The 26,035-nt window shown below is 43.7% G+C and overlaps 1 protein-coding gene across 15 annotated transcripts in view; it reads right to left on the reverse strand.

The window, feature by feature from the left end:
• GLT8D2 (glycosyltransferase 8 domain containing 2) overlaps positions 1–26,035 on the reverse strand; it is a 73,204-nt gene that overhangs the window by 42,142 nt on the left and 5,027 nt on the right. For 13 of the 15 annotated variants that reach the window (XM_067697774.1, XM_067697780.1, XM_067697769.1 and 10 more), the window contains one exon: positions 19,030–19,385. The exons of 1 other annotated variant lie outside the window; for it this stretch is intronic. The gene's annotated coding sequence lies outside the window, so the exon portion shown is untranslated. Of the gene's footprint in view, positions 1–8,310; positions 8,352–19,029; positions 19,386–26,035 lie in introns of those variants that run through there. One more of the 15 variants, XM_067697771.1, reaches the window with a different exon arrangement.

A 26,035-nucleotide genomic window follows, 5' to 3' on the forward strand; every position in this document is an offset into this window, starting at 1 on the left:
TGTGTGTTTATAAGAAATTTGCCCGTCTGTTTTCCGGAGTGGCCGTATCATTTTGCATTCCTACCAGCAATGAAAGAAAAGTCCAGTTGCTCAGCATTCTTGTCAGCACTTGGTACTTTATTTTAGCTGTTCTAATACGTGTATTTCGTGGTGGTTTTAATTTGCACTTCCCTAATAACTACTGATGTTGAGGATCTTTTTATGTGTTTATTTGCCATCTGTATATCGTTGTGATGGTTAATTTTATGTATCAACTTGAAGGGGCCATAATATTTGGTCAAATACTATTCTGGGTGTTCCTGCGAGGATGTTTTTGGATGAAATTAATGTTAAAGCAGTAGTGGAAGGAACACAGATTGCCCTCTCTAATGTAGGTGGGCCTCATCCAACTAGCTGAAGTTCTAAACAGAACAAAAAAGCTGACCTTCCCCTGAGTAAGATAATGTCTCTGGTTTGACTGCCTTTGAAGTGGGACAGTGACTTTTTCCTACCTTCAGACTCGAACTGAAACTCATGCTCTTCCTGGGTCTTGAGGCTGCCAGCCATCAGACTGGATCTACACCAGCAGTTTTCCTGGTTCTCAGACCTGCAGACTCAGACTGGAGCTACACCTCTGGCTCTCTTTAGTGTCCATCTTGCTGACTCAGCCTGCAGATCTTGAGTCTTGTTGGTTTCCATAATCACATGAGCCAATTCCTTATAATAAGTCTTCTTCTGCATACATATACATCTGATCGGCTCTGTTTCTCTGGAGAACGCTGACTAATGCAATGGGGAAGTGTCTGTTTAAATCTTTTCCCAATGTTTTAATTGGATCATTGCTTTCTGATTTCTAAGTTTGGAGAGCTTTACATACTCTGGATACAGGTCTTTTGTTAGATGTGTGATTTGCAAATACTTTCCCCCAGTAGGTGGCTTGTCTTCATTCTTTTAACAATGAAAAGTTAAAACTTTCCTTTGCACAGCAAAAGTTTTCAGTTTTGATGATGTCAAATTCATCAATTTCTTGCTTCTACAGATCATGCTTTCAGTGTCATATCTAAGAATTTTTGGCCTAACCCAAGGTCAGGATGAGTTTCTCTTATGTTTTCTTCTGAGAATTTTGTAGTTTAATATTTTGCATTTCAATTTGAGTTAATTTTTTATATGGCATGAGGTATAGGTTAAAGTTCATTTTTTAGCATGTAAATATCCAGTTGTTCTGGGATCACTTGTTGAGAAGACTATCCTTTCCACTGAACTGATTTTTTTTTAATATTTCATTCTAATTTTACAGTGTTCAAAGGGAGGCTTGAGATTTATCAAGGACTTTGAATCTAGAGGATGATGCGTGTCCCAAAGAAGGTTTCTGATTCTTTCCTACACTTTCTAGATTTGGATAGCAATCAGTGGCTAAAAAGTAAGTTATATCATCAAATACAGATTCAACGTTCTCAAAATAGCACCGGGCCTAAGGAGACAAGAAAAGGGCTGATACATCATGAAAAATTTCAACCAAACATTTCTCCAAATCCAAATCCTATCTTTTCACAATATTCTGGAGTATTTTATTCGTGCTCTGAAAATCCAAGAGAGCTAACAGACTCTCTGTTCTCAAAATATGCCTGTTATAACTCTGCTTCCTGGATGCCCCAGTTCACAATTTATCTATATGCTTATCATAATACCTTATATATTCATTAGAAGAAGCAGTGGGCATTCAGAGAAGCAGAGGATAGCAAGGAAAGTTTGATGAAAAAAAATGAAGTTTAACCAGTAGAAAAGAATTTTAGATTATAAAATTCATCTTAGGAGATTGGTTCAAGATGGCGGAGTAGAAGGACGTGTACTCACTACCTCTTGCGAGAGCACCTGCATCACAACTCACTGCTGAACAATCATCGACAGGAAGACACTGGAACTCACCAAAAAAGATACCCCACATCAAGGGCCTTCCCTGGTGGCGCAGTGGTTGAGAATCTGCCTGCTAATGTAGGGTACATGGGTTCGAGCCCTGGTCTGGGAAGATCCCACATGCTGGGGAGTAACTAGGCCCGAGAGCCACAACTACTGAGCCTGCGCATCTGGAGCCTGTGCTCTGCAACAACAGAGGCTGCAATAGTGAGAGGCCCGCATACCGCGATGAAGAGTGGCCCCCGCTGGCCACAACTAGAGAAAGCCCTCGCACAGAAACGAAGACACAACACAGACAAAAATAAATTAAAAAAAAAAAAAAAGATACCCCACATCCAAAGACAAAGGAGAAGCCACAATGAGATGGCAGGAGGGGCGCAATCACAATAAAATCAAATCCCATAACTGCTGGGTGGGTGACTCACAAACTGGAGAACACTTACACCACAGAAGTGCACCCACTGGAGTGAAGGTTCTGAGCCCCACGTTAGGCTTCCCAACCTGGGGGTCCGGCAACAGGAGGAGGAATTCCTAGAGAATCAGACTTTGAAGGTAGTGGGATTTGACTGCAGGACTACTACAGGACTGGGGGAAACAGAGACTCCACTCTTGGAGGGCACACACAAAGTAGGACCCAGGAGAAGGAGCAGTGAGCCCATAGGAGACTGAACCAGACCTACCTGCTAGTGTTGGAGGGTCTCCTGCAGAGGTGGGGGTGGCTGCGCCTCACCGTGAGGACAAGGACACTGGCAGCAGAAGTTCTGGGAAGTACTCCTTGGCGTGAGCCCTCCCAGAGTCCACCATTAGCCCCACCAAAGAGCCCGGGTAGGCTCCAGTGTTGGGTCGCCTCAGGCCAAACAACCAACAGGGAGGGAACTCAGCCCTACCCATCAGCAGACAAGCAGATTAAAGTTTTACAGAGATCTGCTCACCAGAGCAACACTCAGCTCTACCCACCACCAATCCCTCCCATCAGGACGCTTGCACAAGCCTCTTAGATAGCCTCATTCACCAGAGGAGAGACAGCAGAAGCAAGAATAACTACAATCCTGAAGCCTGTGGAACAAAAACCACATTCACAGAAAGATAGACAAGATGAAAAGGCAGAGGGCTATGTACCAGATGAAGGAACAAGATAAAACCCCAGAAAAGGGCTTCCCTGGTGGTGCGGTGGTTGGGAGTCCGCCTGCCGATGCAGGGGACACGGGTTCGTGCCCCGGTCCGGGAGGATCCCATGTGCCGCGGAGCGGCTGGGCCCGTGAGCCATGGCCGCTGGGCCTGCGCGTCCAGAGGCTGTGCTCCACAACGGGAAAGGCCACAGCAGTGAGAGGCCCGCGTACTGCAAAAAAAAAAAAAAAACCCAGAAAAGCAACTAAATGAAGTGGAGATAGGCAACCTTCCAGAAAAAGAATTCAGAATAATGATAGTGAAGATGATCCAGGACCTCGGAAAAAGAATGGAGGCAAAGTTCGAGAAGATGCAAGAAATGTTTAGTCAAGATCTAGAAGAATTAAAGAACAAACAAACAGAGATGAACAACACAGTAACTGAAATGGAAAATATACTAGAAGGAATCAATAGCAGAATAACTGAGGCAGAAGAACGGATAAGTGACCTGGAAGACAGAATGGTGGAATTCACTGCCACGGAACAGAATAAAGAAAAAAGAATGAAAAGAAATGAAGACAGCCGAAGAGACCTCTGGGACAACATTAAACGCAACAACATTCGCATTATAGGGGTTCCAGAAGGAGAACAAAGAGAGAAAGGACCGGAGAAAATATCTGAAGAGATTATAGTAGAAAACTTCCCTAACAGTGGAAAGGAAATAGTCACCCAAGTCCAGGAAGCGCAGAGAGTCCCAGGCAGGGTAAACCCAAGGAGAAACACGCCAAGACACATAGTAATCAAATTGACAAAAACTAAAGACAAAGAAAAATTACTGAAAGCAACAAGGGAAAAACAACAAATAACATACAAGGGAACTCCCATAAGGTTAACAGCTGATTTCTCGGCAGAAATTCTACAAGCCAGAAGGGAGTGGCATGATATACTTAAAGTGATGAAAGGGAAAAACCTACAACCAAGATTACTCTACCCAGCAAGGATCTCATTTAGATTGGATGGAGAAATCAAAAGCTTTACAGACAAGAAAAAGATGAGAATTCAGCACCACCAAACCAGCTCTACAACAAATGCTAAAGGAACTTCTCTAAGTGGGAAGCACAAGAGAAGAAAAGGACCTACAAAAGCAAACCCATAACAATTAAGAAAATGGTAATAGGAACATACATATCAATAATTACCTTAAACGTGAATGGATTAAATGCTCCAACCAAAAGACACATGCTGTCTGAATGCATACAAAAACAATACCCATATATATGCTGTCTACAAGAGACCCACTTCAGACCTAGGGACACATCCAGACTGAAAGTGAGGGGATGGAAAAAGATATTCCATGCAGATGGAAATCAAAAGAAAGCTGGAGTAGCAATACTCATATCAGATAAGATAGACTTTAAAATAAAGAATGTTACAAGTGACAAGGAAGGACACTACATAATGATCAAGGGATCAATCCAAGAAGAAGATATAACAATTATAAATATATATGCAACCAACATAGGAGCACCTCAATACATAAGGCAACTGCTAAAAGTTATAAATGAGAAAATCAACAGTAACACAATAATAGTGGGAGACTTTAACACCTCACTTACACCAATGGACAGATCATCCAGACAGAAAATTAATAAGGAAACAGAAGCTTTAAATGACACAAGAGACCAGATAGATTTAATTGATATTTATAGGACATTCCATCCAAAAACAGCAGATTACACTTTCTTCTCAAGTGCACATGGAACATTCTCCAGGCTAGATCACATCTTGGGTCACAAATCAAGCCTCAGTAAATTTAAGAAAATTGAAATCATATCAATCATCTTTTCTGACTGCAACACTATGAGATTAGAAATCAATTACAGGGGGAAAAAACATAAAAAACACAAACACATGGAGGCTAAATAATACGTTACTAAATAACCAAGACATCCCTGAGGAAATCAAAAAATACCTAGAGACAAATTACAACAAAAACATAAAGATCCAAAAACCTGTGGAATGCAGCAAAAGCAGTTCTAAGAGGGAAGTTTATAGTAATACAAGCCTACCGCAAAAAAAAGAAAAATCTCAAATAAACAATGTAACCTTACACCTAAAGGAACTAGAGAAAGAAGAACAAACAAAAGCCAAAGTTAGTAGAAGGAAAGAAATCATAAAGATCACAGCAGAAATAAATGAAATAGAAACAAAGAAAACAATAGCAAAGATCAATAAAATTAAAAGCTGGTTCTTTGAGAAGATAAACAAAATTGATAAACCATTAGCCAGACTCATCAAGAAAAAGAGGGAGAGGACTCAAATCTGTAAAATTAGAAATGAAAAAGGAGAAGTTACAACAGACACTACAGAAATACAAAGCATTCTAAGACACTACTACGAGCAACTCTATGCCAATAAAATGGACAACCTGGAAGAAATGGACAAATTCTTAGAAAGGTATAACCTTCCAAGAATGAACCAGGAAGAAATAGAAAATATGAACAGACCAATCACAAGTAATGAAATGGAAACTGTGAAAAATCTTCCAACAAACAGAAGTCCAGGACCAGAGGGCTTCACAGGTGAATTCTATCAAACATTTAGAGAAGAGCTAACACCCATCCTTCTCAAACTCTTCCAAGAAATTGCAGAGGAAGGAAAACTCCCAAACTCAATCTATGAGGCCACCATCACCCTGATACCAAACCAGACAAGGGTACTACAAAAAAAGAAAATTACAGACCAATATCACTGATGAAAATAGATGCAAAAATCCTTAACAAAATACTAGCAAACAGAATCGAACGACGCATTAAAAGGTCCATACACCATGATCAAGTGGGATTTATCCCAGCAATGCAAGGATTCTTCAATACACGCAAATCAGTCATTGCCATATTAACAAAGTGAAGAAGAAAAACCATACGCTCATCTCAACAGATGCAGAAAAAGCTTCTGACAAAATTCAACATCCATTTATGATAAAAACTCTCCAGAAAGTGGGCACAGAGGGAACCTAACTCAACATAATAAAGGCCATATACGACAAGCTCACAGCAAACATCATTCTCAATGGTGAAAAACTGAAAGCATTTCCTCTAAGATCAGGAACAAGACAAGGATGTCCACTCTCGCCACTATTATTCAACATAGTTGTGGAAGTCCTGGCCATGGCAGTCAGAGAAGAAAAAAAATAAAAGGAATCCAAAAAGGAAAAGAAGAAGTAAAATCGTCACTCTTTGCAGATGACATGATAGTATACATAGAGAATCCTAAAGATGCCACCAGAAAACTACTAGAGCTAATCAATAAATTTGGTAAAGTTTCAGGATACAAAAGTAATGCACAGAAATCTCTTGCATTTCTATACACTAATGATGAAAAATCTGAAAGAGAAATTAAGGAAACACTCCCATTTACCACTGCAACAAAAAGAATAAAATACCTAGGAATAAACCTACCAAGGGAGACAAAACACCTGTATGCAGAAAACTATAAGACACTGATGAAAGAAATTAAAGATGATATAAACAGATGGAGAGATACACCATGTTCTCGGATTGGAAGAATCAACATTCTGAAAATAACTATACTACCCAAAGCAATCTACAGATTCAATGCAATCCCTATCAAACTACCAATGACATTTTTCACAGAACTAGAACAAAAAGTTTCACAATTTGTATGGAAACACAAAAGACCCCGAATAGCCAAAGCAGTCTTGAGAAAGAAAAAAGGAGCTAGAGGAATCAGGCTCCTGGACTTCAGACTATACTACAAAGCTACAGTAATCAAGACAGTATGGTATGGCACAAAAACAGAAATATAGATCAATGGAACCGGATAGAAAGCCCAGAGATAAACCCACGCACCTATGGTCAACTAATCTATGACAAAGGAGGCAAGGATATACAATGGAGAAAAGACAGCCTCTTCAATAAGTGGTGCTGGGAACACTGGACAGCTACATGTAAAAGAATTAAATTAGAACACTCCTTAACGCCATACACAAAAAGAAACTCAAAATGGATTAGAGACCTAAATGTAAGACTGGACACTATAAAACTCTTAGAGAAAAACATAGGAAGAACACTCTGTGACATAAATCACAGCAAGATCTTTTTTGATCCACCTCGTAGAGTAATGGAAATAAAAACAAAAATAAACAAATGGGACCTAATGAAACTTAAAAGCTTTTGCAAAGCAAAGGAAACTACAAACAAGACAAAAAGACAACCCTCAGAATGGGAAAAAATATTTGCTAACGAATCAACAGACAAATGATTAATCTCCAAAATATATAAACAGCTCATGCAGCTCAATATTAAAAAAACAACCCAATCCAAAAATGGGCAGAAGACCTAAATAGACATTTCTCCAAAAAAGACATACAGATGGCCAAGAAGCAGATGAAAAGCTGCTCAATATAATTATTAGAGAAATGCAATTCAAAATTACAATGAGGTAGCAACTCACACTGGTCAGAAAGGCCATCATCAGCAAATCTAGAAACAACAAATCCTGGAGAGGGTGTGGAGAAAAGGGAACCCTCTTGCACTGTTGGTGGGAATGTAAATTGATACAGCCACTATGGAGAACAGTATGGAGGTTCCTTAAAAAACTAAAAATAGAATTACCATATGACCCAGCAATCCCACTACTGGGCATATATCCAGAGAAAACCATAATTCAAAAAGTCACATGCACCCCAATGTTCATTGCAGCACTATTTACAATAGCCAGGACGTGGAAGCAACCTAAATGCCCATCAACAGATGAATGGATAAAGAAGATGTGGTATATATATATATATATATATATATATATATATATATACACAATGGTATATTACTCAGCCATAAAAAGGAACGAAATTGGGTCATTTGTAGAGACGTGGATGGATGTAGAAACTGTCATACAGAGTGAAGTAAGTCGGAAAGAGAAAACAAATATCATATATTAACGCATATATGTGGAACCTAGAAAAATGGTACAGATGAACCAGTCTGCAGGGCAGAAACAGAGACACAGATGTAGAGAACAAACGTATGGACACCAAGGGGGGAAAGGGGGATAGGGGTGGGTGTGGGGGGGTGGGATGAATTGGGAGATTGGGATTGACATATATACACTAATATGTATAAAATGGATGACTAATAAGAACCTGCAGTATAAAAACATAAATAAAATAAAATTAAAAAAAAAAAAAAGAGAAGCCACAGACCCTGTTTTTGTAGCCCTCCCAGCTTCCTTTTTCCCCTCTAAAAAAGTGTTCTCCTCTTGCCATGAGGGAACTTGCACGTGGCTCACCGTAGCTGCAGACTTCAAATTCTCTGCTAATTGTGAATAAACCCATTTTTGCTGGAGGAAAAAAAAAATTCATCTTAGTTTCGAAATCTAAAATTAAATTTTGTCACATATTCATTCACTTCTTTGTGGCATTTTCCAGGAGTTGGAAACTGACTTCCTTTATCTTAAAAAACAAACAAACAAACAAGCTAATTTACCATAAATAATTTGTCTTGAAAACTCAAAATTTATTTTAAAATTAAATTGATCCTTCTTAATTACGGTCCTTCAAAAGAACTTCTGAACTTGACGTTTGACTGGATGCAGCCGTCAGCAACCAGGAATAGTAACCTTTAGAAATCAGCAACATGACAGAGACGGCAGGATAGCATAGTACACCAGGGTTTCTTTATGAACCAAAGTGTTGTGAGAATTTGTTGGCAGTGATCTAGGGAAACTCTTCAACAGGGATTTCATTCAAGCCTTTAACTCACTGTAAACAACTGGCTACAATGTCCCTTTCATTTTCCCAGGATATAGACTGTACACCCAGGAGCTCTGAGTGCATTTGCAACGGCCCTTCTCCTTTTCCCCTATTGCACTTGGGAAAGAATTGAGTCAAAAAGCATGCTATTTATGATTCTTCTGAGATTGGTTTCAGGTACCTTTTATCCATTTACTATTCTGGATGATATACATTCGGCTAACTTTTTGAGGTAATGTCAGCCTAGAATGGTCTTTGGCCACATGTCTGTTCCCTTCCAGAGACCATCTGGTACCACAGGAGAGAATGAGGGGGAGACCAGAAGGCTCTGGGCTCCAAATCCCTGAGGCCAGCTCCTCCCTGTATATCCCAGTCAGCCAAGCCAATCAATTCCCCTCTTTTCCTTAAACTTCTTTGAAATGAGGTTCAATTTCTTGCAAACGAATCCTTACAAATACATTCCCTGTGGCCAGAACGGGATGGATATATTACTAATTCCATTTTTCAAATGAGGAAATTGTGGCTCAGAGAGGGTCAGTAACTTGCTCAAAATCACACAGCTGGTAAATAGTAGAACAGGGATTTGAAATTAGGGCTCTCTGACTTCAAATCTGATGCTCTTTAACCACAAGGTTCTGAAACTCATGAAAGGCTATTCTGGCTACCCCAGAGGCAGGTGAGGTGGGCTCCAGGTAACAGATGTCACTGTGTATTCATGAAATTTCACAGCTCCCAGGCGAGGTTGGTCTGCTCTCCCTTGAGTGCTCCGCTACTCTAACTACTGAGCTCATGCCAAAGAGTAAGTGCTGACTCATCTGGCAAGGGGGCTCATCTTTCCCCTGTCCAGCACGTTGCAACTCTAAAATCTCTTTAAGATAAAATAAGAGGGGCTTCCCTGGTGGCGCAGTGGTTGAGAATCCACCTGCCAACGCAGGGGACACATATTCAAGCCCTGGTCCAGGAAGATCCCACACGCTGCGGAGCAACTAAGCCCGTGTGCCACAACTACTGAGCCTGCACTCTAGAGCCCGGGAGCCACAACTACTGATGACCGTGCACCTGGAGCCCGTGCTCCGCAACAGGAGATGCCACCGCAGTGAAAAGCCCATGCACCACAGTGAAGAGTAGCCCCGCTCACCGCAACGAGAGAAAGCCCGGGCGCAGCATCAAAGACCCAACGCAGTCAAAAATAAATAAATTAAAATTTTTAAAAAAAGATAAAATAAGAGGATTCAGGAAACTGATATGCACATCTAATTGCAAGGCAGAGCAGTAGTGAGCCAAGGAGGGAAATTCCTGAAGCAGATTCTTGTAGGAAACCTTCTAAGGTGCTTTTAGAATACAAGGCAGAAAGGAGGCCCTGAGAAGCATGTACCTCCAAGAGAAAGCCTGTTTCATTTACTTTTTATTTTGGTTTTTTTTTTTGGTCGTGCCTCACGGCTTGCAGGATCTTAGTTCCCTGACCAGGGATAGAACCCCGGCCCCTTGCAGTGGAAGCATGGAATCCTAACCACTGGACTGCCAGGGAATTCCCTGTTTCATTTACTTTTTAAAAAGCATATGAAATTGTATAAAGATTCCGTATGCCTGATGGGCACACTTCTCTCCCTCTTCACAACGCGACCTCGTCTCTGATGGTGGCACGTTCTGTTTAAGCTGCTATAAGCGGGTATTTCCGGTGCTTGCAGTCAAAAGCATTCTAATAGATTAAGTAGGTGCGCAAGAGATGTTTGCAGCTTCTAGAGAGGAGCTGATGGTATGGATTTGGCAGAGGGATCAGAGCTGTAAAGGGGTAGAAGAGTGATGGGGGGAAGTCAGGGATGAGAGCTGGAGGAAACAGCTGCAAGACATCTTAAGAAGACATAGAATAAGAAGCAGAAATCTGGGGCCAAGGGAAACGAGTGTCTGGGGCAGAGCGTGAGAGAGCATATTCTGGGTTACCATGGTTCCTGCCTGCGAGCAAGTGCAGCACAGGACTCATTACTATGCGGGCGAGGCCCAGGTGCACGGGAGGTGCAGGCCACCTGCCCGCACTCTCCTCCTCTACACACGTCCTGTACGTAGCCTGCGGGACCCCACACTCGCCTGCTTTCCCACCACCTTTGGGGACCGCTCATCCTCAGCCTCTTTGGCTGTTCCCCCATCTCTGGAACCTTTAAATGGTGGACTCTCCTGGCTTGAAATACCATTTATATGCTTACAACTCCCTAATTACTGTCTCCAGCCCAGATCTCTCACGTGGACTCCAGACTCCTAAAGCCAAGTGTCCACTGGGTGGCTCCACTTGAAGGCATCCTCATGTCCAAATTCGAACTCCTGACGTTTGCCCAAAACACACATCTCCCATCATCTCCCCCAGGTGCACAACGGCAACTCCATTCTTCTAATTGCTCCAGCGAAAATGAACTTGGTGTGATCCTTGACCCTTCTCTGTTTCTCATTCCCCACAGATGGACTGGCCACAAATCCTGTCAGTTCCACCTTCAAAATATATCCAAGATCTTCACCACTGGTACCGCCTTCTCCCTGGCCTTATCACTACCATCCATTGACTGGATGATTCTGCCTGTGTCTTCTTTTAGTTGGTTGTGTTGTTTTCTGTTTAAACTTCTCCAAGCCCTCGCTATTTCTCTCAGAGTAAAAGCCAAAGTCTGTACAGTGTCCTACAAGATCTCACCTGATCACACTGGCCTCCTTGCCAGGCATTCTCCTGCCTCAGAGCCTTTTACACTCGTTCCCTCCACCGGGAATGCTATTCCCTTCACCTGGAACACTCCTGCCAGATATCCACGTGGCTGGCTCCTTCGCGTCCCCCAGACTCAGTCAAAACCCCCTAACCTCAGCAACACATATGTCACTTCTCCTCAGCAATGACCACCGTCCAACATACTGCCCATTTCATCACTGGTTTATCGTCTGCCCTCCCGGTGATAGGCTATAAGCTCCTTGAAGGCAGGGCATTTTGTCTGTTTTGTTCATTGCCATATGCCCAGCATGAGTGCCTGGAGATATGAACCCTCAAAAACATTTATAGGGCTTCCCTGGTGGTGCAGTGGTTGAGAGTCTACCTGCCGATGCGGTGGACACGGGTTTGTGCCCCGGTCTGGGAGGATCCCACATGCCGTGGAGCGGCTGGGCCCGTGAGCCACGGCCGCTGAGCCTGCGCGTCCGGAGCCCGTGCTCCGCAACGGGAGAGGCCACAACAGTGAGAGGCCCAAGTACCGCAAAAAAAAAAAAAAAAAAATTTACAGACTTATAAATATTTTTATAACATAAATATTTTTATAATATAAAAGATTTATAGAACACATGACCCTCTCCTCCAGGAAGCTGCGCAGCACCTCAAACCTCATCTGTTCACAACTGAAATCAGCACCTGCCCCACAGAAGCTCCTCCTCAGTGTTCTCTGAGCATCCTCTTCCACCGCTCCCTCCCAATCCCTCATCCAACCAACACCTGATTCCTACAGTTTCACCTCCTAAGTGTTTCTTTATCCATCTCCTTTCTACCCTGCTTCATCTCACTGATTAACTCTGCAGTAACTTCCCTCCTGGACTTCCTGCCTGTAGGATTTCTGCTCCCTCCCCTTTCCCAATCCATCACTGGTACAGCTGTCACAGTGACTATTTTTGTTGTTTAATAATTACAGTAAATTAATTTGAAATATACATGCAGGTTGAGTACCTTTTTTTTTTGGCCACACCGCATGGCGGATCTTAGTTCCCTGACCAAAGATGGAACCCGTGCCCCCTGCAGTGGAAACGCGCAGTCTTAACCACTGGACTGCCAGGAAGTTCCGAGTACCCTTATTTTTTTGTTCAATTTTTCCTTTTCTTTTTATCACTTGAAACATTTAAAGTCTACCAAAAAGTTGAAAGAATGGATTTTCATATACCCTACACCAGATTCACCAATTGCTAACACGTTGCCATATTTCCTTTCTCTCTTTCTCTCTCTCTCTTCTTCCCTCCCTCTGTATATATATATATGTATGTATACATATGTATACACATGACTCTTCAGCCCTAAATACTTCCGTGTGCATCTCTTAAGAACAAGGACATCCTCCTATATAATCACAATGCCATTATCACACCTAAGAAAAATAACATTAATTTAACATCACTGGATAAGCAGTCCATATTCAAAATGTCCCCATTATTCCAATATTGTTTTTTATAATTTGGTTGTCATATCTTTAGCTTCTTTTACTCTTGATCAGTCCCACCTCACCACACTGCCTTTTTATTTTTCATGAACTTTTTTTGGAAGAAGACAAGCCAGTTGTCTTGTAGAATCCTACTGACTAAAGAGTTACTATATGATCCAGCAGTCCCAATCCTGGGCATATATCCAGAGAAAACTAATTGGAAAAGATACATGCACGCCCAATGTTCATAGCAGCACTACCTACAATAGCTAAGACATGGAAGCAACCTAAATGTCCATTGATAGACGAATGGATAAAGAAGATGTGGTATATACACACACACAAACACACACACACACACACACACAACGGAATACTACTCAGCCATAAAAAAGAACGAAATAATGCCATTTGCAGCAACATGGATGGACCTAGAGATTATCATACTAAGTGAAGTCAGAAAGAGAAAGACAAATAGCATATGATACCACTTATATGTGGAATCTAAACTATGATACAAATGAGCTTATTTACAAAACAGAAACAGACTCACAGACATAGAAAATAAACTTATGGTTACCAAAGGGGAAAGGGATTGGGGGCAGAAGAATAAATTAGGAGTTTGGGATTAACACATACATACTACTATAATGTAAAATAAACAACAAGGACCTACTGTATAGCACAGGGAACTATATTCAATATCTTGTAATAAGCCATAATGGAAAAGAATCTGAAAAAGTGAATATATACAGTGTATAAAAAGTATATACAAGCACACACACACACACGCTCATATATATAACTGAATCACTTTGCTGTATACCAGAAACTAACATAACATTGTAAAGCAATTACACTTCAATCAAAAAAACGAAAACAAACAAACAAGAAAACCCCGCTACTCTCAGTGTTCCTTTCCTCCCTAAAGCCCTTCACTGGAAATCCAGTACCAGAAGGTTAAGATTGGAGCTTAAGATTCCCCTAGGTCCTCTGTGCCATGCCTTCCGTCTAAGCTGAACTGGTTGAAAGTTAGTCTCCAGCCCTCCACTGTCCTTCACACCCAGGTCTATGCTTCTCTTTTTTAAAATTTATTTATTTATTTATTTATTTATTTATGGCTGCATTGGGTCTTTGTTGCTGTGCGCGGGCTTTCCCTGGTTGTGGCGAGCGGGGGCTACTCTTTGTTGTGGTGCTCGGGCTTCTCACTGCGGTGGCTTCTCGTTGCGGAGCATGGGCTCTGGGCGTGCAGGCTTCAGTAGTTGTGGCACAGGCTCAGTAGTTGTAGCGCATGGGCTTACTTGCTCAGTGGCATGTGGGATCTTCCCGGACCAGGGCTCGAACCCGTGTCCCCTGCATTGGCAGGTGGATTCTTAACCACTGCACCACCAGGGAAGCCCTCTATGTTTTTCTTGTCACTGAACTTTGGTTCGTTCAGTCCCCTCTGCCTGGAATGCCCTTTCCCCTCCTCTTTCCCCAGTAAATTGCTACTTGTGCTTTAAAGACTCCTCCTCCTCCTTCAGGAAGCCTTACCTGATTACCCTGCCTGGGTGCTCCCCTAATCTCCATTCCTATGCCTATCCCTGCACTCAGAACACTGTGTTCTAATATCATGGGTGTGCCTGTCTCCTCCACTAGACCATGAAATGACAGAGGACAGGGACTGTGGCCGACCTACCTCTGTGTGCCTCAAGAAATGTGTGTGGAATGAATGAGTGAGAAATAGGAGAGAGGAAGAAAGGGCTCTTGTTGTTCTGTTCTTCAATCCCAGGAAGAAAAGGGTCTGCATACCCTCACTAAGGAAAAAGCCAGAAGGAGGGTAAAGCCAGGTTGATGGTCCCACTACAAGAATAAAAGCAGGGGCTTCCCTGGTGGCTCAGTGGTTAACAATCCGCCTGCCAATGCAAGGGACACGGGTTCGAGTCCTAGTCCAGGAAGATCCCACATGCCATGGAACAGCCCATGCGCCACAACTACTCATCCTGTGCTCTAGACCCTGTGAGCCACAACTACTGAGCCCACATGCCACAATTACTGAAGCCCGTGCATCTAGAGCCCACACTCCGCAACAAGAGAAGCCACGACATGAGAAGCCCGCGCACTGCAATGAAGAGTAGCCCCCGCTCACCGCAACTAGAAAAAGCCTGCACACAGCAACGAAGACCCAACACAGCCAAAAATAAATAAACAAACAAATAAATAATTTTTTAAAATAAAAGCGGAGGGCTCGGGTCTTCTTATTGGCCTTTCTCTTACCATCACAAGGAGCCCCAGAACCATGTCCCCTGAGCCTCTGTAAGCTTTCCTAAGCTGAGTGACTTCTGTGTTGTAGTTTCCCTGTAGTAACAAAGAGTCGCGCTTTCAGCATTAAGGGCCCATAGGCCTGTCTTCAGGACAGCAAGAAAGATGCAGCTGGGGAGTCATCTCACAGTGTTGGAAAGAGGAAATCCCTAGGTAAGGCCCTGGATGGTTGGAGCTTCAAAGGGGAAAGGTCCTAGGGCCTGTGACTAGGAAGAAAAAGGAGAGCTTAGGGAATTGATCTGGACCAGAGAAATGTCTATTAGGTTTAAAAACAGGTCCCAGAAGATCTTGCATGGGGAGTTGTTTTACCAAATGTCGAAGAGTTTGGGCCTGTTGTCAAACCTGGAAAGAATGTCTTAAGACCTGGCAGTGGCTAAGGGGATTAGCTCTGCCTTGGAAGAAAGGCAAAAGTGGGAGGGACTCCTGAAAAGTATTCCAAAAATCAGAGCCCATAAGTTTTATTTTACATGCCAACTCTATAATCAGTTGGTAGGAGCTTTCAGGACTGACAAATTGAGGAGTCTAAAGCCATCACAAGACTCAGTGAAAGAAAGAAGGAAAGAAGGAAGGAAGGAAGGAAGGAAGGGCACTGTGATTGATTAATCATGTCTGCCATGGGTTCAGGTAAGGAGGTAATAGGAAAGGACCTGGGAATCAAAAACGAATATAAAAGAGGGGCTCCTAAAATGTATTTTTGAACTACTTAAATCTGGCAGGGCATGTACCTGAGTGGAAATATGGGTTTTGTCATTAGACAGAGCTGACTTTGAATCCTGGTTCTGCTTCATTTCTTACTGTGTAATCTTCGGCAACTTACAAAACCCAGTCTGTAAAATGGGATTGTTTTGCAGGTTAAATTAAATAATTTATTACAATGATAAGGAGACACATAGTAATTTCTATTAGTGAGGCATTGTTCTAAGACCTTTATATGTATATTAATTAATTTGATTCTCACAACAACCCTATAAGGTTATTCTTCTCAGTTTACTGATGAGGAAACTGAAGTTCAGGGAGGTTAAGAGACCTGCCAAGAAGCTCTGTGATTTCACGGTATTCTCTAAGACTTGACCCTGAAGTTCACATGGGCATAAAATACATTTAATAGAGCTCTTCAACTTAAACCAGGCTGACTACAGAGTTATGAACAGGACAGGAGCATGGGTTCCCTTGAAGAAAAGAGAAAGAAGGACAAAACCAGGACTTAGGAATTTGGCCTCCAACAAAACACCTCTGGCCTTTTTACTTTTTGCTGGAACATCAAAGGCTTACTCCTGATTCACCAAAATAAGCAGGGTGGGGATGACTTCAGTTTGCGGACGACCCATCCTGCTTTCTCCTGTGATGGATTGAGGCATTCTTTCACAACATGGCTTTAGACCAGGTGCTGACAAACTACAGCCAGATCCTGCCCATCACCGTTTTTTAAAAATACAGTTTTGTGGGAACATAGCCAGGCTTATTCTTTGATGGTGCTGTTTGATGTTTTTTCCATGGCCATTTCCACACTACTTCCGCATAACTGAGTCGTCACGATGGAGACCATCTGGCCTGCAGAGCCACCTACCTGGCCCTTTGCAGGGAATGTTTGCTGATCCCTGCTGCCCACCTTAGGCCAGACTTTCTACATATCAATATGGCATACGTGATCAATTATCTGTCCTTAACCAGGGAAGGGAGAACAAGATGTCCCCTTGGGTGTTCGCCAGGAAAGGTATGAAGGTAGGATGTCCATGAGAGGAACCAGGGTGAAAACACATGTGGTCAGGATAGGATATTGCAGGGACTTCCCTGGCGGTCCAGTGGTTAAGACTCCGCTTCTACTGCAGGGTGTGCGGGTTTGATCCCTGGTCGGGGAACTAAGATCCCACATGCCACATGGCATGGCCAAAAAGTAAATAAATTTTAAAAAAGAATAGGATATTGCAGAGTGCCGATGTTAATCTATGTGATGTGATAAAATGGCTCTGTGTCAACTGGGAATCACAGTGTTAAAAAACAAACTTAAACAAACTTAAGCAGATTTCTCATCTGCAGCAGCGGTCCCCAACCTTTTTGGCACCAGGGACCAGTTTGGTGGAAGACAATTTTTCCACAGACGGTGGGGGGAAGGCTGCGGGGGGGAACGGTTCAGGCGGTAATGCGAGCGATGGAGGGCGGTGAGGGGCGGCAGATGAAGCTTTGCTCGAGCTCGCCCGCTGCTCACCGCCTGCTGTGCGGCCCGGTTCGTAACAGCCGCGGAGCGGTACCAGTCTGAGCCCCGAGGGTTGGAGACTCCTGTTCTGCGGGACTTCTCAGGACCTTTAAAATGCCATCATGCCTTGAGAGTGCTGAGAGGGGGATATGGCTCACAGAACGTATTTTCCCCACGGGACTATCTTCTTTGGAACATTCTTTGGCAGACGCTGAAATAAAAGAAATCTTTAGAATCATGCCCCCTGGGAACTAGGAATGAAAATGGTGAGGGCTGTGGCTTGCTGAGCATGTCTTTCTCTCAGCAAGGGAAGAAGCAGGAGAACTAAAGAGAGCCAGAGTGGAAAAAAAGGAGAGGTGTTTGAAGAGAAGAAGGAAGGAAGCAGAACCCGGGAGAGACAACTTGGACAGATGTGAGGAACACTGGACGACTGGACTATGGGAGGGAACAATGTGTCAAAAGCAGGGCTGTGGCCCAGTGCAGGGTGTGTGGTCACCTTCACCATCACCGTTGTCATCATCAGCACCACCAGAGAAGCTGACCTCCCCTGAGGCCTCACTACTCTGCAGATCCTGCATTATGTCCTTTAGACACATGATGTCGCTTAATTCCCATTTTACAGATGAAGAGATAGAGTCACCCAGAGTCAAAGTTTATAAAGCTTATAAGTGGCAGCGCACAGACTCTGTGAGTCGGACCCCAGAGCCCATGTTCCCACCACTGCCCTGCACTGCTCTACTGAGTTAGATGGAAGCCTGGAATTCCATTATGCAGCACGCAAAGGATACTGTACACAAATGCAACACCAAAACATTCAGAGGAAAAGACAAAACAAACCAATGTCACTTTGGATATTTGGCTGCACGGGCCAAACAGCTAGAGGACTGACTTTTTTCCACAGCACATTCAGATGTTTGGATATCATATTTTCTTCCTCTCTCTCTTCTTACTCTTTTATTAACTATCCCTTCTTAACTTATGTCATAAATTATATATCAGGCTTAGCCAAAGTATTACGCTTGCTCATAAAGTGAACAAAAGAAGACATTTTTTTGAAAGTTAAAAAGCATTTTCAACCCGACTGTTATGACTACCATATTTACAATAAGCCTCATTTAGATTTCATACAACTGCCAGTTCTTTGGGGGGGGGACTGGGGCCCTCAGAATAGCTTCCTAGGACAGGTTCTGAAAACATGAATCACAGCTCAATTAAATCTTCTGTGGCTCAGAAACATACCAGCGTTAAATGCTAGCATTTATACAGTCCTAGCTAACAGATGATTTCCACGCTTAAAATATGATGAAAATAGTAAGTAAATCACACTATTTGGGGGTAGGGGGACGGACATAAACCCAGGTCTGGAAAAGCAGTCCAGGATGTGAAAAACTTGCACATTGAATATTTTGGATTTGCAGCGATGGCAAAAAAAAAAAAGAAGAAGAAGATGCCGCCAGCATGCTACAAACAGCTGGAGCGCCTGAAGGTGGTTTGCGTGGGACAGTCCACCTCTGATTTACTTTCTTGCATCTACAGCAAAATAACGGACAGCTGCCAGCAGGCCAGGGTGAAACAGAAAGGCCATCACCCTGCTGTAAATGTCTGTTTACCTGGTGGGTGGTGAGGGCAGGGCTCCTTCGTCCAGAAGAGCTGCAGGGCAGAGCATTCAAATGGTGGCTGGCCCTGGGATGCTGCCCTTCACGCTGCTTCAGCTGCTTCTACGATCCCACTGGAAATCTCAAAGGGCCGGAGAGCCTCAAGGCCAATATTCCGTTTCCAAGACAGTCTTCCTCCCCCACTGCACCTCCCTTGCTTGTGCAGACTCTGGAGCAGCTCGGGTTTCTTCCACCCCTGTTCCAGGCAGCTGGGAATCTAGGCGTTGTGCTGGCTGAGTGATGTGGCCCCTGAAACCACTTCCAGATGTGCTTGGCGGGTCAGACTTCCTCTCGCAGCCTCCTCCGGCAGCCTGCAAATCATTTCAAAAACAAGGCTGCTCTGGAGGAAAACATTCCAAACTGGAGAAAAGCAGATGCTTGGAGGGTGAATTTCCACCACACATTGGGTCTAAGGTAAACTTTGAGAGGGCAGAAGTGAAAAAATTAAGTTCATACTGATTTTAAGAATATCTTTCCTGGCCACTAGCTTCTCCTAAAATGCCCTAGTCATTAAAATGCCGTTGTCCCCAAATCAAAGCCCAGATAAAAACTGTGGTCTCCCTTCGACCAAGGCAATGATAGTGACGGAAATTTCAAGATGGTGTGTTTTGTGACTGAACATGGGAAGGAATCAGGCAGTGAATCAACCCCACCCAGCTCTGTGCTGTTCTGTGTTCCTGCCATTGATTCTCAGAAATCCAGGAAATGGTGCCAGCACTTTGCCTGGGATCATGGAATTTATTTAGCAATGGCCTCTCTCCCTCATTCCTATAAAGAAATGAGTCTGCCTCTGCTCACTGCCACCTTCTAAAGTGGTATTGCCCAACAGAAATATAATGCAAGCCACATTGTCATTGAAAATTTTCTAGTAGTCACTTTAAGAAAAGTACAAAGAGGTAAAATTAATTTTAATGATAAATTTTACTTAACATAATATATACAAAAACATTATTTCAACATGTGATTGGTATAAAACTTATTAACAAGACATTTTACACTTTTTGTTTTGTATGAAGCCTTTGAAATCTGGTGTGTATATTACACCTGCAACACATCTCAATTCCCAAACTAAACTTCATCAGAAACAATTGATATGTATTTAGATTTGATAAAATTTACAGTTTAAAAAATAGATTCACGGGCTTCCCTGGCGGCGCAGTGGTTGAGAGTCCGCCTGCCGATGCAGGGGACACGGGTTCATGACCCGGTCCGGGAAGATCCCACGTGCCGCGGAGCGGCTGGGCCCGTGAGCCATGGCCGCTGAGCCTGCACGTCCGGAGCCTGTGCTCCGCAAGGGGAGAGGCCACAACACTGAGAGGCCTGCGTACCGCAAAAAAAAATAGATTCACATATTCAGGTTGCTCCAACATACTTCAAAATTTTCCAATAACTGAATTGTGAATCAGTTTTTCAATTTAAATTGATTAAAACTAAGTAAAATTTAAAATTTGGTTCCTCAGGACTTCCCTGGTGGCGCAGTGGTTAAGAATCTGCCTTCCAATGCAGAGGACGTGGGTTCGATCCCTGGTCAGGGAACTAGATCCCACATGCATGCTGCAACTAAGAGTTCGCATGCCACAACTAAGGAGCCCACCAGCCTCAACTAAGGAGCACACGTGCCACAACTAAAGGAGCCAGTGAACCGCAACTAAGGAGCCAGCAAGCTGCAACTAAGGAGCCTGCCTGCCACAACTGAGACCCAGTGCAACCAAAAATAAAAAATAAATAAAACAAAATTTAAAAAAAAGAAATTGTTTGTTTAAAAACAAATAAATAAATAAAATGCAGTTCTTCAGTGGCACTAGTCTTTTTTTTTTTTTTTTTTGGCTGCGTTGGGTCTTTGTTGCTGCAAGTGGGCTTTCTCCAGTTGTGGCGAGCAGGGGCTACTTTCATTGCAGTGTGGGCTTCTCATTTCGGTGGCTTCTCTTGTTTCAGAGCACAGGCTCTAGGCTCGCGGGCTTCAGTAGTTGCAGCATGCGGGCTCAGCAGTTGTGGCTTGAGGGCTTAGCAGTTGTGGCTTGCAGGCTTAGTTGCTCCAAGGCATGTGGGATCTTCCCAGCCCAGGGCTCAAACCCGTGTCCCATTCATTGGCAGGAGGATTCTTAACCACTGCACCACCAGAGAAGCCCCTCCTTTATTTCTGCTGGGCCATGTGCTGAGCTGCAAGAGGCTTACTGTCTATGACCTATATTTCCAAATTGGATGCACAGATTCTCCCCTGGGGAAGAAATGAGAATAGAAAGAGATGTAGGATATAAGGGGCACCCTAAGTGTAGTGGCTACCAGCTTGGGCTCTGGAGACAGACCGACAGACCTAGGTGTTAGCTCAGATGTTACACTTACACATTCCTGAAAATCTCACCTTCGGTTTCCTCATCTGTAAGGTGAGGAAGCTTCCTGTGAGGGTTAAAAGACCTCATGCATGTAATGCAGCCAGTAAGGGCTCAGAACATGGAAGTGATTATTATTGTTGTTGCATGAAGACACCCCAAGGTATAAACAAGAGAAAGAAATTGTAACAGTAAGCAATCGGTAACTTTTTTCAAAAAGCCCAAATGAGTTATATGCTGTTTCAAACACTGGTAGCCTGGTACAACTTAATAACCTCTCTGCTTCTTCCCTTCAAATAGAAACACTCTGTCATTTGAGGGGCAACTGTCCAGTTAAAAATACTCACCTCCTCAGAGGTCCTGAAGCTAGAGCGGCACGTGAGCAGAAGCTGGCTGGCTGTGACTTCCTAGAAAGCTACTGTTTTCCTGGCAAAGAGCTGTCTGGTGCCTTTTGCCCTTTCCTCCTGTCTGAAACCCAACCTTGGTGCCTGGAGGTGGAGTCGCCATCTCTCAGCCCTGTGGATGAAAGGCCCACCCTGTGCTGCTGCATATGGTCCCACGGGCTGTGCGCAGAGACCGCTGTGGTGAGTCAGTCAGGGTCCCGGCAGGACACAGATGGCCCACCCCAGTGAGCTAATGGTGGAGACTCTTAAAACAGGCACTATTTGAAAAGGTGTAGTCAGTGTTAGGGAAACTTGGTTACGAATTGATGCTATAGGGCTTCCCTGGTGGCACAGTGGTTGAGAGTCCGCCTGCCGATGCAGGGGACATGGGTTCGTGCCCCAGTCTGGGAAGATCCCACATGCCGCGGAGCGGCTGGGCCTGTGAGCCATGGCCGCTGAGCCTGCGCGTCCGGAGCCTGTGCTTCGCAACGGGAGAGGCCGCAGAGGTGAGAGGCCCGCGTACCAGAAAAAAAAAAAATTGATGCTATAGCACCAGGAGTGGGAGGAAGCAGCCGCAGGGGAGGGCTGCCCAAGAGGAGCGCCCTCTGTTCACCCCCACGAAAGGGACTAGGAGGTACATTACCCCAACCTTACAATCTCCCGTTGGTGGTGCCTCCCACTGGCCAAACCCAGCTGGAAGTCAGAGACCTGGAGACGTCCCGTGATGTAGTACATTTAGGTCAGCCTCACGGCACTGAACAAGTTAAAGAAGAGTAGAGAATAGATCTTCATAAGCAAATGGAAACTATCCATGCCCCGGCGCTGGGTGACTCAGCAGCCCTGCACATGTTAAGTGAGGAGGGCAGAGCAAGAACACAGGAGAAGCCTCAGTCCCGATGGCACCAGGAGTCACCAGAGCAGCCTGAGCTGACTACTTACGGAGCATCTAACCGTGTGAGGAAAATAAACCTGGATGCAGTTAAGTTACTTTGCTTAGGTTTCGGTTATCCGCCTGAACACAGTCCTATGTGATCTATATGCATTTTCGATTTGTGCTATCATTAGTCAACACAATGTATATCTGAGTCATTATTATTCCATGTTTATTTCTTATTAGTTGAAAGCCAAATGTTCATCATTTCTTACCCAATGGGCCTGCCTTGGCTGAGTGTATTACTTTGTAGATAAGTAGGTAAGATAAACTCTATTAAGGCTGATAAATGTGACTGGAAGGAAGGGAAGCAGCATTGTGCAGCAGCAGTGAATCACTGCACTGGGTCAGGCTGACAAGCCTCTATTTATTGCCTCTGTCTCCCTGGGCTGGGCTCCAGGATCATCCACATGGGGCAGGAAATACAACTATGGGGGCCTCAATTCCCTCTCTTTGGCTGGTGGGGCTCAGTGATGGGTCATCTCCTTGTCCAGAGCTTAGCTGCTCTGGCTCTTGCCTGCTACCCCCTGAGCTGCAGCAATCGCTCCTGCACCTGACTCTCTGCACACAGGGTCCCTTTCTCCCACGTGAGATGACTGCTTTTCCTCCCTGGCTTTTGCGCCAGCTCCTTCCTCTGGTAATTGGTGTAGGCTCTACCTGGCCTGGGGTCCTGCCTCGTTCTGGCCAGCTGCCCTCTCCAGGCCTTGGCCGCAGCTCTCGCCATGGCTGGAGCCCTGTGATCTGGGAGCAGACCTCTCAGACACCATCTGCTTCCTCCGTCTCAGGAACAGTGCCTGCCTAGGCTCTCTGCTGTTGAGCTCTGCCTACCTGCTGGCACTCCTCAAAACCCCTTCTCAGACTGCTGCCAATAAGCCCTTGGCCTGAGTTCTCAACTGAGATTAAGGCATCCGTTGGACACGGCCATTTTACACTCCTGGCTGAAAACACTGCACTGTCTGCCCCCTCCCAGCACCAGCCCCTCCCTCTCGGACTGACTCCTCAGTGGCCCGTAGTGGCTCAGGAGGGGTAGAAACAGTAGTAATATAATGAAAATGATAGAAGTTAAACAATCTATGACTTACTAAATGCTAACCACGTGCTAGGCATTTCATAAGCGCAGCACTGTCCTTGCTCTGCGTGGCATCAGCACCAATTTCAGTCACCACAGTGTAGTTTAATAACATCAGTCCCCCTACAACACAGTTCAAATCTGTTACCACAGTATATCAACTGAGTAATTGGATAATTACTAACTTTGCTGCTAGCTTTTCAGTCCACAAAATTACTACGCTGATAACAGAGCCACATCAATGATGAGTGACCAATCGTGTCACTTCTTTGACAGTCTGTCCTTGATTGGTCACTGGATAGCTGTTATTCGGCTTATGTACAGACAGCAAAGCATGTAGTTGTGTTGCTTCGTTAATTCCCAGTGAGAAACCCATGTGACATCTACAAAAATGGATAATAGAATTGGCCAACACAGAGAAATGTTAGCAAAGAAACAAAAAATGATAATAGTGGGAGTGACATTCAAATCAAAGGTAAATGAAGTTAGAGAAGAAATTAGTTGGCCGTGGGATGATACTGTTGCTATTCAACTCTAGCTATGCAGCCAGAAAAATCTAGTAAGGGTGATTTTACGAACATAAATAAGGAAAGTGGTTGTGATGAGAGGGATGGAGATGTTCCAGAGGAAATGACATGGGCAAAAAAATTCATATTAGAGGAACTCTCAAAGGTTATTTTATGATGTTAAAAGTGCAAAGGATAAAATATGGGAAGCTGATCCAAACTTAGAAAGGAGTATGACCATTTTCCAAGGCACAGAAAAGATGCTCACTCCTTACAGTAAGTTATATGGCAAGAAGGTTAAACACTGCTCAGCTGCTCTTGGTAAGTTTTATACCAAAACCAAAACCAAAACAAACCCTAAATATTTAATTTTCATCTTCAATATGTCCAATGTTTTAAATTACAGTAGAACAAATAAACATTAAGTTTACTATTAAGTCTACTATTTTTTTCATTTCTTTAGACATTTAAAACTAACAGTAAGAGAACTTTAAATTTTTTTTTTTTTTTTTTTTTTTTTTTGCGGTACGCGGGCCTCTCACTGTTGTGGCCCTCTCACTGTTGTGGCCCCTCCCACTGCGGAGCACAGGCTCCGGACGCGCAGGCTCAGCGGCCATGGCTCACGGGCCCAGCCGCTCCGCGGCATGTGGGATCTTCCCGGACCGGGGCACAAACCCGTGTCCCCTGCATCGGCAGACGGACTCTCAACCACTGCGCCACCAGGGAAGCCCGAGAACTTTAAATATTTTGACAAAAATTTTTAAAGATCATGAACAAAACAACTGTAATTTTTCCCATTAGTAATTAAGATCGCTTTGCAGGGTTTCAGCTTCCATGGCCATTTTCACAGAACTGCACTCTCATGCAAAGCAAGGACAGCCTGTACTTTGCATATATTATCTCAGTTGATCTTCAAAATAACCTTAAGAAATAGATGCTATTACAATCCCCATTTTATAGACAAAGCATCTGAAGCTCAAAAAAATAAATAATTTGACCAAGACCCCATAGCTAGTAAACGGCTATGCCTATTGAATTCTAAATCCCGTGATCTTAACCTCTATGCTATACTAAGATTCCAGGTAAATGATGGTGTTTGATATGGGGGAGCGGGAGTGAAGGAGAGAAAGTGGTGACAGATGAAGGCATCTTCTCTAATGTAACTTCAAAAGGCTAGAGCAGTGCTGTCCAATGAGCTTTCTGTTTTTTAATATATTTTTATAGAATATAAACAATTATATAATCTATGCAATAGACATATATTCAACCCCAGTCCATGTGTAAATCTTCATGTACTTCTGAATCCATCTTTTCTTGATCCTCTAGGATCTTGCTCAGTCAAGTTTCAACCTGCCCTGAGACAGGCCTACTTGGTTAACTCACCAATTCTCATTTCCAACCTTCTTCTCCCTTGCCTGCTTCTCATTACTGAGGCTAAAAACAAACAAACAAAAACACTTTCCTAGACTCCTATAGCCACCCTCCTGCAAGAAGACCCCCACGGTCTGCTCTTCTCTTCTTTCTTTGTGATAGAACCTTGACTATTACCCGAGCACTTGGCCATTCTAAATAAAAACTACATTTCACAAACTTCCTTCAACTAGCTGTGGCCTTGTGACTAAATACTGGCATACGGGATGTAAGCAGAAATACCATGTACAATTCCAGAATGTGTTCTGGAGAGGGGAACATTCCTTTCCCCTACTCTTTCCTGCTGGCTGGAGTGTAGATGCAATAGCTAG

This window comes from Pseudorca crassidens, chromosome 11 (assembly GCF_039906515.1).
Source record: "Pseudorca crassidens isolate mPseCra1 chromosome 11, mPseCra1.hap1, whole genome shotgun sequence".
NCBI classification, from domain to species: Eukaryota; Metazoa; Chordata; class Mammalia; order Artiodactyla; family Delphinidae; genus Pseudorca; species Pseudorca crassidens.